Source organism: Podarcis tiliguerta (assembly GCF_965153285.1).
Source record: "Podarcis tiliguerta genome assembly, chromosome: 3".
Lineage (NCBI taxonomy): Eukaryota > Metazoa > Chordata > Lepidosauria > Squamata > Lacertidae > Podarcis > Podarcis tiliguerta.
The window spans coordinates 105,453,649-105,469,297 of NC_139536.1; positions in this window are offsets into that span (position 1 = coordinate 105,453,649).

Genomic DNA, 15,649 nt, shown 5'->3' on the forward strand with positions numbered 1-15,649 from the left:
CGTGTGTGAAAATTTTCAATGAGGGGACCTGGTCTTCTCAAAGTTTCATGGTGGCTGTCTGAAATAGTACAAGAGAGCAATTCTGCAGCCATTTTTACTCTCCCAGTGACCTCAAATATTCCTCTGCAGTAAGGGAGGCAAATGAGGAAAGCTTTCCCATTGTCTTTTCACTTACAAATCCTGTCTTAAGGGCGAATTTGTGTATGAATAGGGTGAGCCTGTGACCTGGATTCAGGAACTAAAGTATTAACCATCGCAAAATAATAATAATAATAATAATAATAATAATAATAATAATAGCCAGGCTGCCCAGGTAATGCAATCAGCGACCATTATTAGGTATCCTGGCAAACAGGATTTATGCTGCAAACTGCCTCCTATGATGTATGTATGATTATTTTGGGGTGGTCTTTGGCTGAGGGGATTGGGCAATGTCAAAAGTCTTTAAAGGTTCCTACACACTTTTGTTTGGGGTCTCTCCCTCCTTGGAAGGAGGGGGGGGACTGTGTTGCAACAGAAAAATAAATATCTGCCTTGCTTTCCATTGGATCCTGCCTCCATCGATTCTTCTCTGACCAATCATGGACTTAGGGGATTCAGAGTCCTATGGGGAGTTGGGCAGCAAAAGCCAAACCCCAATTTTTACATCACTGTTGTTGTTGTTGTTTTTGTTGTGATCAGACCCATATATGTGCTGCATTCTTTCTGTGCATTCCCCATGACTTAATAGCATAAATATAAAACGGCATTTGAAAAACAGAGACGTTGCAGAATATACGCAAGTATTTTCAGCTGCTTGTCTGCTGCGCTCCCTCTGACTGCGACGTGGAAGAAAAGAGGCAGATTATGCTGAGAATGGCAAAGAAGCAGCAGGGAGCCTTGGCAAGTGGCAGGGAGATTAATCTATTCCGTGATGCAAGTGTAACGCCTTCTTTGGATGAAAGGAATTGATTGAGACCGGGGGTGTGGGGTGTGGGTGGCGGGGGAAAGCTCTGAGTAAGAAAATATTGCAGCAGCTGCTTCGCCTGTGCCCTGCAAGGCAGAGGCTAGGGTACCGGGAGAGCAATGCACCACCTGCTCTGAGATGGAATGACTCTGCAATCTGCTGGAAGAGGGAAGGAATGACGGAGCGATGTTAGGACAAAGAGCTGAAAGAGGAAGACAGGCAGGTTTCAGTGCTGCGAGCATTCGATGAACAAACGGGCCTGCCCATACAATGCAGCTGAAGGGAACAGAAAATAGAGTTTCAGAGTCTGAGTGATCAACAATTTAAATTGGGTAATGAAAAAGTGAAACCTGATTAATTGGTTAGCGGGTGCTTCTCTTTGTATTTAAAGATTTTTTTATTATTAATTTATTATTATTAATTATTTAATAATAATAATAGTAATAGGACAAGGGTGGTGCTGTGGGTTAAACCACAGAGCCTAGGGCTTGCTGATCAGAAGGTCGCCAGTTTGAATCCCCGCGACGGGGTGAGCTCCCGTTGCTCGGTCCCTGCTCCTGCCAACCTAGCAGTTCGAAAGCACGTCCAAGCGCAAGTAGATAAATAGATACCGCTCTGGTGGGAAGGTAAACGGCGTTTCCATGCACTGCTCTGGTTCGCCAGAAGCGGCTTAGTCATGCTGGCCACATGACCCGGAAGCTGTACGCCGGCTCCCTCGGCCAATAAAGCGAGATGAGTGCCGCAACCCCAGAGTCGGTCACGACTGGACCTAATGGTCAGGGGTCCCTTTACCTTTAATAATAGTAATAGTAATAATAATAATAATAATAATAATAATAATAATAATAATTTTTGTATGCCACCCTTCAACTGCAGATTCCAGGGCAGTTCACAACATAAAATTACAATATAAAAAGCACAAAATACACAGTAAAAATAAGAACGACAACAAACTGATAACCCCCCCTCCCACAACTCATGTAAAAGGGTATTGGATGCCAGTCAACCCAAGACCTGCTTGAAGAGGGATGTTTTCACCTGGCGCCTAACAGTGTATAATGCTTTTAAATCCGTTAGTACCATCTGTTACATTTAAACATATTTGCATAACACTAACCTTCACTAGAAGTGTGATGTTGGTATACTGAAGGTAGCTTAAGAACTTTAAGTAAGTCCCAAAGTGGCCTCACAAAGATAAAGATGTGTTCCCCTTAGCTGCTCACCGATTAACATTTGCCAACACTGATTAGCCAGCTATAACTCTGAAAAACTTTATCGCAGGTTTATTGTCAAGCTTTCTATGACTATCAGATGTATTATTAATTAATCTTTAAATTGGCAAACACAGTCGTATCCATGTCTATTCAGAAATAAGTCTCACCAAGTTCAGTGAGCAAGTATGTAGAAGACTGTGGCCTAAACTGATTTAAAGCTTGAAGCCCTGGTTACAAGAAAATATACAATAGCCATTCAAACAGATAAACCATAGCAAAAATGAAACTGTACATTAGGTTATAATGTTACTTATTATGTAATAAATTTATATACCACCTTTCCTCTCAAAGGAGCACACTGATAAAACAATTGTTAATTATTATTTTTTTAAAAAAAAATCTAGTACAGAGGAAAACTGGGAAAGCTGGAAGAGGAAGGTCTTCAGTTGTTACTAAAGAGACAGAGATGGTGCCTGTCAAATATTTAATGGGAGGCCATTTCAGAGGGTAGGAACCACAACACTAAAGGCCCAGTTCCTGTATTGTGCAGGATGTACTTTCTGGTAGGATGTTATCTGCAGGAGGACCTCACCTGTAGTGCTCAGTGACTGAATGGGCATATAAAGGATGCTTATGAAACATGGGCCACTTATAAATGCCATCTCCAACTCCTCAAAAGATTCCATCAACAGTGTCTCTGGAAATTTTTGCACATCACTTGGGAAGACAGGTGAATTAATGCCAGTGTACTGGAAGAAGCAAAGATCACCAGTGTCGAAGCAATGATTCTTCAACATCAACTTCGTTGGACTGGTCATGTTGTGCGGATGCCTTACTATCATCTTTCAAAGCAACTACTCTATTCTGAACTTTAAAATGGAAAGCGTAATGCTGGTGGTCAACAAAAGAAGTTTAAAGACTCTCTCAAGGCAAATCTAAAAAAAGTAGTATAAACACCGACAACTGGGAAACACTGGCCTGTGAGCACTCCAATTGGAGAAAAGCCTTTACCAAAGGTGTTGTGGGTTTAGAAGATGCTCAAACTCAGGACAGAAGGGGGAAATGTGCTAAGAGAAAGGCACTCTTGGCAAACCCTCATGTGATCAACTCCCACCCAGAAACCTACATCCCCACTGTGGAAGGATGTGTGGATCCAGAATTGGCCTCCACAGTCACTTATGGACACACCATTAAGACCATGTTCATGGAAGACAATCTTTCTTGGCTACGAGTGAGTGCCAAAGAAGAAAGATGATCAAATGCAGAGCTATTACTGCTCACAAATGGGTTGTTTCAACACATCATTTTGGTCACCTCCAAGAACAATGTCATAGTTTAGAAAAGATATATTATTAACAGGCTAACATCCATATATGTGCAACATCCATCAACACTTGAACTCAAGATGAAAGGGAGACACTCAAACTCAGGAACGAAAGGGAGAAAGGAGCTAAGAGGAAGACACTCTTGGCAAACCCTCCCTGTGATCAACTCCTGCCCAGAAACCTATGTCCCCACTGTGGAAGGATGTGTGGATCCAGAATTTGCCTCCACAGTCATGGACTCACTGTTAAAACTGTGTTTATGGAAGACAATCTTACTCGGCTATGAGTGATCGCCAAAGAAGAAGAAGAAGATAAAAGATAAAATGACATTTTGGGTATCCTGGTCCCAAGCTATATAGAGCTTAGTACGCCAAAAAACGCACCTAGAACTTATCCTAATAGGTTGGGCTTACACATTTCATGGCAGGCTGGCCACCTGATAGACACTATTCAGTGTAAGGCCAGTATAAAGCTTTTTGGCAAGCCCATGCAAGGCATGATAGCATTGCCCCACTACATCTGATTGGGCATGTGGCTCTCCCTGGCTAAAGTGCTGGGTTCTTGTCTAACTAGCCTGCTTCCTTCTCCAACCTCCAGAGATATTTACTGAACACCTTCCAGGCCCTGTAGAGCTGCTGCTTTGTTCTCTGGCCATCTGTCCCTGAGCCCATTGGCCACCTTCCCTTGTTCCTCCTGCTGCTGCTGCATCAGCTTCTTCTTTGCTCTTTTCTTTGCTCCATGACAACATCTGGTTTCCAAACTCCCTTTGCCTCCTCCTCCTGCTGCTGTGTGCACCAGAAGCCAAGGCAGCCCTGCAGCACCAAGAATATTCCGCAGCAGCAAATCTTGATCCACAAAATTGCATCCATGAAGTGCTTCTCTAGGCAGCCACCTAGTGGGAAAGGCAGAGAAAGGCAATCTCACCTAGTTTTGTTATTATTGATTTTTATTTTTCCATCCCTAATCCCACCTTTAGGGACATGAGTGGCACTGTGGGTTAAACCACAGAGCCTAGGACTTGCCGATCAGAAGGTCGGTGGTTCGAATCCCCGCGACGGGGTGAGCTCCCGTTGCTCGGGCTCTGCTCCTGCCCATCTAGCAGTTTGAAAGAACGTCAAAGTGCAAGTAGATAAATAGGTACCACTCTGTCGGGAAGGTAAATGGCATTTCTGTGCACTGCTCTGGTTCACCAGAAGTGGCTTAGTCATGCTGGCCACATGACCCGGAAGCTGTACGCCGGCTCCCTCAGCCAATAAAGAGAGATGAGCGTCACAACCCCAAAGTTGGTCACGACTGGACCTACTTTAACCTTTACCTTTAATCCCACCTTTACTCTCAAGATGTTGCATACATAGCTCTCCCACACTCCCTTTTATCCTCTCAACAACACTGTGATGTAGGTTAGGTTGACCTGGGCTCCTTGGGGAGGAGGCAGGATATACATTTCTTTCTATAAAAATAAAAATGTAATGCCGTTGTCATGCAGTCCCCATTGGAGGATTTGTAGTACCTCATTACAAGCCTGGATTTGTGTGAAGTCAGGGTTGGGGAGCAACAGAGAAGGTAACCTTTTTGAAAGATGGATGTTATTTGGGGCAGGGGCCTGGTAGGAATTTTGTCCATTTGGCAGATGGGCTGGTGCCATTTGGTTTTTGCCTACTGCATAGCAAATCGTCACAACTTGTAAGGTTGCGGTTAGGCATTGGTTAAAATTTGGTTGGTGGAGGGGTAAGGATTGACTGTGCTTGCCCCTCCAATGCTGCTGCTGCAAGGGAATTCCGTTAAAGGAATCCAGGGGTTTGCCAATCATTTGTCCGTATCCCCGGCAAGGGGCTAGGGCTGTGCAAGTCCCTGGGAGCATGCGGGGAGAGGTGAGGGCCTGTGGCTTAGCTCCATTTCTCCTCAATATTGTTTTCCCTTACTGGCTTTCGCTGGAATCCAGAAGTCAGTTCTGTCCCTGGACAGGGACAGATAGTCATAACCAATGCCTAAGCAACCACTCACATTTATGTATTTTAATAAAGTTGTGGCCAAAATTATGCCAAAAACCTCAAACAAAAATTCTGTGTGAATTGTGATTTATTTAGGGGGTGGCTTGGGGACCTCGACACACAAGGACCCTAGTCTAGAAAGCTCCTCCCCAACTTCAATTTTTCTCTGTGTAATTGCCCCCATGGAAGAGTACATTAGTGAGGCGCAGTAGTCATAATTCATCCATGAAATGCTTTTGAAATATGCCAAGGTATTGGACCATATTATAGCATCCGTTAAGGAGACCGTGGGAATTCCAATTCTGTCACGACTATTAATATAAAGAATTCTCAGTGCCCTTACATGTTTCATTGGGAGGAAGTCACGACAGTCAACATGTTTGAGGAGCAGAGTGTCAACGTACACTTAGGATATAGGTAAAAAAGGTAAAGGTAAAGGTAACCTGGGTGGTTAAGTCCAGTCAAAGGTGGCTATGGGGTTGTGGCACTCATCTCGCTTCAGGCCAAGGGAGTCGGCGTTTGTCCACAGACAGCTTTCTGGGTCATGTGACCAGCATGACTAAACCACTTCTGGCACAACGGAACACCGTGACGGAAACCAGAGCACATGGAAACGCCATTTACCTTCCCGCCACAGTGGTACCCATTTATCTACTTGCACTGGTATGCTTTCGAACTTCTAGGTTAGCAGGAGCTGGGGCAGAGCAACAGAAGCTCACCCTGTCACAAGGATTCAAACCAGCAGCCTTCCACTCGGCAAGCCCAAGAGGCTCAGTGGTTTAAACCGCAGCGCCACCCCGTACCTTTACATAATATATAACAATCAGGGCTGGCCAGAGATCTTTTGCTGCCTGAGGCAAAGGTCAGGATTGTGTTCCCTGCTGTTCCCCATCCATCAATATATCTGCTAACTGAGGCAGGTGTTTCTAGACTCCAACTCCCATCAGCCCCAGCAGTCATGGATAGCAGTTAGGGATGTAACAACTGGAGGACCAGCAGTTTACCCAAACACACCCTTACCTAATGTTAGGGCTGGCCCTAATTGCAACAAACCAAGCAAACCGCAATGCAGGTAAGAACTTTTGCTGCCATGAGACTGGCAAGAAGTATCCAAGTTATCAGCAAATGTAAACCAGCATGCTTATACTGAGACCCCCAGCAATTGCTCATTTTTGCAGCAGTCGAAAATTTGGCCAGAAAAGCGGGGCTAACTACATATTACAAACAAAGCACAAATTATGTGTCCCTTCCAAATAGTGTTAACGATTTCATTCTACCATTTCCCACCACCAGATGGAAACTTGCTGCAGTGGGACAACTGGTTCCAAATGCAGGTCGTATGTTTAATTATTATTATTATTTTGAAGTGAAACAAATCAGATATCTTTTCACTAGGAAAAACACATATTCCCTGCAGTTATTTATTTATTCATTCTGCCCCTGCCCCACCCTGGGTAATGTGGCAGCATCTGTTTCCGTCATATTTCCATTATCAGATCAAGCTTGTTATTTCTCCCACTGTGCGCAGCAGAAAACCTACACAGAGTGCACAAACAACCCCATGGTCCAATTGCATAGCAAACTGTAGCATTGCTGGCCACTAACCTAAGATTTGGGGATGCGGGTGGCGCTGTGGGTTAAAGCCTCAGTGCCTAGGGCTTGCCAATCGAAAGGTCAGCGGTTCGAATCCCCGCGGCGGGGTGCGCTCCCGCTGTTCGGTCCCAGTGCCTGCCAACCTAGCAGTTCGAAAGCACCCCTGGGTGCAAGTTGATAAATAGGGACCGCTTACTAGCGGGAAGGTAAACGGCGTTTCCGTGTGCGGCTCTGGCTCGCCAGAGCAGCGATGTCACGCTGGCCACGTGACCCGGAAGTGTCTTCGGACAGCGCTGGCCCTTGGCCTCTTTGAGTGAGATGGGTGCACAACCCTAGAGTCTGTCAAGACTGGCCTGTACGGGCAGGGGTACATTTACCTTTAACCTAAGATTTGTAGCTTAATGACAGACAAAAGGAAACACTGCAAAGTTCACGAAACACACACCGTACTGGCCTGAATATAAGCCACACCTTTTTTTCTAAATTCTGACCGTGAAAAGTTAAAAGTGCGGCTTAAATTTGTGACCTTACAAAAATGGGCTTTTACGATATCGCTGCTGAAACAGACATATGGTAAAATGGAACAGGTGTGAGTGACTGGGGAATTTTAAGGGAGCGGCTTATATTTGGGTATTGTCTTTTTTTTTCTCTCCCCCCCCCCCTTGAATTTTAAAGGTGCGGTTTATATTCAGGTGTGGCTTATATTTGGGCCAATATGGTAATAATTTATGCTATTCCCTGCTTCTTCTTCTTCTTTGGCTATCACTCGTAGCTGAGTAAGATTGTCTTCCATAAACACAAAAGTAGTCCCTAAGTGACTGTGGAGGCCAATTCTGGATCCACACGTCCTTCCACAGTGGGGACATTGGTTTCTGGGCAGGAGCTGATCACGGTGTAGATTTGCCAAGAGTGCTTTGATCCTAGCACATTTCTCCCTTGCGTCCTGAGTTCAAGTGTCTTCAAAGCCCATGACATCTTTGGTAAAGGCTGTTCTCCAACTGGAGCGCTCACAGGCCAGTGTTTCCCAATTGTTGGTGTTTATACTACATTTTTTTTAGATTTGCCTTGAGACAGTCTTTAAACCTCTTTTGTTGACCACCAGCATTACGCTTTCCGTTTTTATGTTCAGCATAGAATAGTTGCTTTGGAAGACGATCATCAGGCATCCGCACAACATGAGCAGTCCCACAAAATATTCCCTGCAATGAGATATGGACTGTGTAAACATATATTTAAGCAACCCTCTCCTCCAGAATCCAGGTGATGGGGGATAAATTTGATTCAGTTCTCATTTAAAGGTGACCCTATCTAGTTTGCACTTTCTGAAACAATGTGAATAGCAAAGCATAGTCACCCTTCAAAATTCCTGCTTCTCCTAATAGAAACATCTTTATGCACCTGCATTTTTGAAAACATTACTTGTCTGGAGAACTGCATTGTACAATTCAGAGAAGTACAAATTTCGAAAGGTGACTGCTTTTTGGTTTGTGCACCCCACCCTCAGGAAGTACAAATTTGGTAGGCTCACCTTTACATGTGACCTGAATCAAATTCCTCCTCCATCCCTATCTACAGGTCAAAATTAAATAATACGAACATATTTTAACCATCTCCAAGACTGGCCTTTTGAAGCAAGCACCCTTGGCAAATTATTTTCTTTTCCTTTGTAGATTTTTGTTGAAAAGATCACAGGTACACAGGTTCAAATCTATCTGCAGGCACCTGCTCATAGTCTTTGTTCTGTTCCTTGAGAGTGGGAAGCATTTTGAAGAACACTGCCAAGCTAGATAAGATATCTTCTTTGCTCACTTGCTTGCTTCTGGTTTTTCTTTAATTATCGCTCTGCAGACTTGCAACCCTGCAGAGACCCTAATTAAAGTTATTTGCTGTTCACTTAAAATATGCAGCCCCCTCTGCTTACAGCTTTATTTCTGACTGCAGTTTCTATTGCGTGTTGAGTCCTACAACGCCACCCCCCAAAAATTCACACTTCACACATCAATTTTTGTTTAAGGTTTTTGGCATAATTTTGGCCACAACTTTATTCAAAATACAAAAAAATGTGAGTGGTTGCTTAGGCATTGGTTATGACTATCTGTCCTTGCCCTCAGGGACAGAGCTGGCCTTCCGGACACCAACGGAAGCCAGCGTGGGAAACAAGTATTGGGTGAGAAAATGAAGCTGGGCATCAGTCCCTCACCTCTCATCCTCATGTTCCTGTGGGGCTTGCACGGCCCAAGTCCGATGCCAGGGACAAGGACGAAAAGAATGGCAAGCCCCTGGATTCCTTTAACGGAATTTTCCTTTCCGCATCATTTGGAGGGGTAGGCACTTACCCCTCCAAGCACCAATTTAACCAATGCCTAACCGCCAACCTTACAAGTTGTGACGATTTGCTACGCAGTAGGCAAAAACCAAATGGCACCAGCCAATCAGCCAGATGGCGAAATTCCTACCAGGCCCCCGCACCAAGGCGGACGACCCCATGACAGGCATAACAAGGTCAAGCAATCAGAAAAACCACCCTATTAAAGGGAGGGAGGGCGGGTGATCCGGTGCAAAACGGCCAAGAGGACGTCAACGTCTGGCTCCTGTATTTAAAGACTCTGACCACTCCTCCAAATTGGCAACAATCAAAACTCCCCAGCAACCCAATTTTAACCATTTAAAGGCTTGGGTTCCCCACCAAATCTGCCGAGTCACGACAGGGTGGCTTGTTCCCCCAACTGCAACACGTGCTCTCTGTTATGGAGAACACGCTTTATCAAAAATGCATCCTCTTGCACTGGGTGTACCTTCATCGCCCTTTTAGGTTTTCTGATGCTACACTCAGCTTTAGACTGAAGATCAGACATGATGAGACCATGGATGAAACCATGATGAATCACTTGGTTTTGTTGAATGACTGTCTATAAGACTCATCTACTGCAATTTTCAATGCACTGTCCCATTTTGAGGGGATGGATATTCCCACTGTGATTGCCCATGTGGTGCATTGCTGGCCTGCATGGAGACAGATACAATTTGGAGCAAATTCAAGTAGCTTGCATGTGTACTACAGGTATGCTGGATCAGACCAAGAGCCCGACATCTTTTTTTCTCACAGCAATCATTTGGGTGCTTTTGGGAAGTTAAGAAGCAGGCCAGGAGGGCAATATAACTCCTGTTGTTTACCCCACAGCAACTGCCTCTGAACATGGAATATACAGTGGAACCTCAAGTTGTGGACGTAATCTGTGATGGAGGCACGTTCACAACCCACAGCGTCCGTAACCTGCAGCACCGCATCTGTGCATGCGTGTGACGCGATTTGGTGCTTCTGCACATGCGCAGAGTGCGATTTAGCACTTCTGTGCATGCACGAGCGGTGAAACCTAGAAGTAACCCTTTCCGGTATTTCTGGGTTTCCCACGGTCCGCAACCTGAAAGCACATAACCCAAAGCGTTTATAACCCGAGGTACCACTGTGTGTGTATATGTGTGTGTGTGTGTGTGTGTGTGTGTGTAGGGACGTGGGTGGCGCTGTGGGTTAAACCACAGAGCCTAGGGCCTGTCGATCGGAAGGTGGGCAGTTTGAATCCGCACGATGGGGTGAGCTCCCTTTGTTCGGTCCCAGCTCCTGCCAACCTAGCAGTTCGAAAGTACGTCGAAGTGCAAGTAGATAAATAGGTAACGCTCCAGCGGTAAGGTAAACAGCGTTTTCGTGTGCTGCTCTGGTTTGCCAGAAGCAGCTTAGTCATGCTGGCCACACAACCCGGAAGCTGTACTCCGGCTCCCTCGGCCAGTAAAGCTAGATGAGCGCCGCAACCCCAGAGTCGGTCATGACTGGACCTAATGGTCAGGGGTCCCTTTACCTATATATATATATATATATATATATATATATATATATATATGTGTGTGTGTGTGTGTGTGTGTGTGTGTAAAGCTTATAGCTTTGGATAAGCCTACTATATTCTACTATATTTTATTTAGCCAGATTCCAGTTAATGCCATTTTCGTCCTGAGATATTCTGAATTCCTGAAGGCTGGCCTTTAGACAGGTGGAGGTAAATCAAGAATTCCTCTGACTCTAATTTGATCTTCAGAAGCATTTGTGGGCTCTTAATGCCTCAATTTTCATATAGTTTACATTTTTTAAAGGCGCCATCCAACCGTCGTAGGGACTCCACTCTGGATTTGTGTAGGACTTACTCCTTAGCCTTTTCTTCTCCTGAACATATCCTGTAAGGCAGCAGAGGTTTAGGACCAGAGTTTTCCTTCTCTTAGATGGGCTATCTTCCCAGATTGATGAGCCCCATCTGCCTCTCATTTCCCTCTACAGCATGTGAAGAAGCCACCTTCTTGACCATTGGACCCACTATTGTTCTTGTCTGCTTAATCCGCCAGATACTGTCTTTGCATGCAGAGGACCTCCCTGAGGGTTTGAGACCCATTGGCTCATTTGGTTTAGCTGGCCAGTCGAAGTTGTTTCCTGGGGTTTGGCCACTGTTGCATGCTAACAGCTTCTGGAAGCCACAGGTGAGAGCTGAGAACTGTAGAGTGGGGACCAAAGGTGGGCAAACTACCCTAGAACAAACACAACATGTCCCTCACCAGAGGTACTACTCCTCCCCTAAGACCCCATACACTTCTGTGACTACCTCTGAACTAATACATTTATAATTCTATATATGCAACAGTATAAAGGGTGTTAAGTTTCATAAGGGTTGGAAGACGAAGCCAAGATCAGAACTGAAAAGTTAATAGAAGAAGGAAGGAAGAAAGGGAGGGAGGGAGGAAGGAAGGAAGGAAGGAAGGGAGGGAGGGAGGAAGGAAGGAAGGAAGTTTAATAATAATAATAATAATAATAATAATAATAATAATAATAATAATAATTTTATTATTTATACCCCACCCATCTGACTGGGTTTCCCCAGCCACTCTGGGCGGCTCCCAACAGAATATTAAAAACACAATAAAACTTCAATCATTTAAAACTTCCCCAAACAGGGCTGCCTTCAGATGTCTTCTAAAAGTCAGATAGTTGTTTATTTCCTTGACATCTGATGGGAGGGCATTCCACAAGTATGTGAGACTAACAGGCAAAGGAAAGGGCACCACTATCTGCATATTATTTCTCTTACCTGCCAATCAAATCGGAAGATACATTCGTTTTGACAAGAACTCCAAGATCTATCTTTTCAGGATGTGATGAATTTATACCTTGCTACATTAATCCTCTTAGTGCTTAACCAGCAGTTAAGGACTTTGATGTCTTAGCTATCAGTTTCACTGGGCGCTTTGACATGATGGCTGGATACCTAGTTACTAGCTGAGGGGGAACCTCAAATAATTGATTCAGACTTAATTTTTTTTAAAAGAGAGATTGCATTTATCAAGGTTTTAATTCTCTTTGCCATTTTTTGCAATTCGGCAAATTCAAGCACTGTTTCCAATATCTATTTAATTCCTAGCCAAGTGGAAAGAGTGACAGGAGGCACCTAAATACTGGATGGGTCGTGTGTCATTGCGGCCACATTCACTTAACCACTATGATGCTACATGAAACAGTCATAGCTTCCCCCAAAGAATTTTGGGAGCTGTTCTTTGTTAAGGGTGCTGAGAGATGGTTACCAGACTCTGATTCTCTGCATAGAGCTACAGTTCCCAGAGTTCCATGTGAAGAGGGACTGGCTGTTGAACCAGTCAAGGACTCTATGTTTGGCATGCAATAATATTGAATATTTTGTGGTTGGTACACAATGGTACAACTTTTGGCTTTTCTCAGCCTTGCCCCTGCAGAGATCCATCAGTCATCCTCCGATGTGTGTCCGCGACTGATGCTGCTGTGCATGCAAGAGCACACATTACTCAGCAGAGTAAACACACAACAGATCAAGCTCAAGGCATGGATACTGTACTAAACTACACATTTATTATACATAAATCAGGACAAAGAAAAACGTGGCCTCTCTTCTTGGAGGGGGGGGGGAGCAATACAGTGCGGTTGTTCCGCTCACGGGACTCCAACAATCTGTGTTGGAATGTAAACAGACATGTAACAATCCCACATATCTGCAGCAAGAGTGGAATGGAATTCCCAACAAGGAGGAGGAGTAGAAATCTCCACTTCAAGGTTTCTGGGCAGGAGGAAGATGATGATAGTATGGACCCAGATTCATGGTGGTGGGAAACAGGACACACCCCAGAAGAAGCAGAAGCAAAGAGCTGGGAAATAATGGAGGATGAGGAAGAGGAGCAAGCTAACAGATGCTTTGGTAAACTGGATGGTTAAGTCCAGTCAAAGGCGACTATGGGGTTGTGGCACTCATCTTGCTTCAGACCAAGGGAACCTGCATTCGTCCACAGACAGCTTTCTGGATCATGTGGCCAGCATGACTAAACCGCTTCTGGTGCAACAGGACAGCATGACGGAAGCCAGCAAGCATGGAAACACTGTTTACCTTCCCACTGCAGTGGTACCTATTTATCTACTTGCACTGGCGTGCTTTCAAACTGCTAGGTTGGCAGGAAGCAGATGCTTTAGTCATGAACGGACACAGGACTCTGGAAGTGGGAGAAACAGTACAGCAGACGCGGACACTACATCACTTGAAAGTCTAGTAGAACCTCCTCTTTCTCCGAGGACCAGGCAATCCCTTCACATCTTTGAGCAGAAGGCTAAACAGAGACAGAAAGATTCCGTCTCCAGCCACCGTAGGCAGTAAGGAGGGGTTTGAAAAGTGCTGCAACGGGCACTCTGAGCAATGTCTCAAGACTGAGAATAATTCACGGTCTCTCTGTGCGTTCTGTTGATTTAAATAAAAGAACTGGAAGCAGCTCTCTGCATCTCTGACTTCACCAGGCAGCTAGCCTGTGAGTCGTGACGCTTCCTCAAGCAGGTGCGATTTCAGAGCACTCTGTTAGAGGGGTTGAAATGGAAGTCTCTGTCCAGAAGCCAAGCGTGGGACAGATGGACCATAGAGGGCCACCTCAGTCACCCGTATCTCAAGGAGGTGTCAAAATCTCAGGCATGACACTGCTTAAGCATCAGCCCTCCATCTGAAGGCTGAGAATGGATATAAAGAACCAATGCCTGAGTCAAAGCCTACGTGCATCAGTAATCAACTGTGGCGTAGCGTGGGGGGTGCATGGCCGCAGTGGGCGCAACATCTGGGGGGGGGGCGCTCGCACTCGCAGCTCTCTGCCCCTACCTGGCTCACTCACTCTCTCTCACTGCAGTGCTGGCTGTGCAAATCCGATCCGAGCCGCCGGGTCGCTGCCCACTGTGGAGGGGAGGGTGCCAGGGTGCAGTGCGGTGCGGAGAGAGAGCGAGGGACTATCTGGGGGAGGGACAGTGCAGCAGGGGGGGGGCGCAAATTACTTGCCTTGCCCCGGGTGCTGACAACCCATGCTACGCCACTGGTAATCAATGAAAGTTGTGGCCAATTTTAAATCCCAGAACATTGTCTTGTCCAGTTTGTTTACACCTATCCCCATCTTGGACTCTCACTCTGGGGTGCAGTGCAGTGTGAATGGGTCCACAATGGTATTTTTGTATCTTTGTAGATAATATGCAGCGTTACCTTGGACCTGTCACAACCTCTCGGGCTAACTAACATCATAGGGGCATTGTGATGATAAAATGGGGAAGGGGAGAGCAATGTCCATGAGCAACTTGGAGGAAAAAATGATGGGATAAAATGTAATAAATAAGCAATATACTTCTATGGAGTTACCTCCATGTAGAAAAATGGCATGTGCTAAGTGGTCCTCTCTGATTGGCAAAGTTTCCCCAACATCTCAACAGCTGAGCGGTGGAGAGCTCTACGGGTACAAAAGGAGAAAGCTTCACAATGCCAATTAAGTTCCGGAAAGAATAGCTTTCAACAAAAGGAAACCAAGCATGAGGTGAACTCACAATAGGGAATACTTCAGATTCTAGAAAGCTGCCTTACAAATAAAATTGCTAGGTTTGTAGAGTGAAGGTATAGTCATTTTCTGCAGTGAATAGCTTGCACAGTGTTACTTACTTGCACTTCACAAATCCCATTGCTTCAAGACAGCAGAGCATGCTGCTTCTGATCAGGTAGATGCCTTGCCAGTATAGATTTGCCCCACGATACCAAAGATTTCATAGAAGCGCTGCCGAGAAAAGAAGTAACTTGCAGGATGCAGTTTGCAGAGAGAGAAAGTTTCTGTGTTTGCAGGGATGATATTTGTGTCATGTAGTAATCGGAAGGTTTACTTCTGCAGGACCTGGAGATCTGTCCAGTTTGGGCCTCAGTCCCTCAGTTCTGCTGACTAAATAGAAGGCATCCTTAGATGTTGCTGCATTTTACACAGTCTACCAGGTGATACACCAGTGTTAGATGGCACCAGGCATAAATCTGCTGGCTGGATCCTGCTGGGTTTGGGCCATCGCCACAGGAAACCAACAATGGTTCTGCAGATTTGGAATATTTCACACTCCCTGTGCAGTCAAAAGGGATATTAGTGGCTCGAAATGTCAAGAGGTCCTCCCTCCTTCCCTCCCACCTGCTGAGTTTCAAGTTGCAGTCTCACATTGTTGTACAGACCATGCCCATTACCTGATTT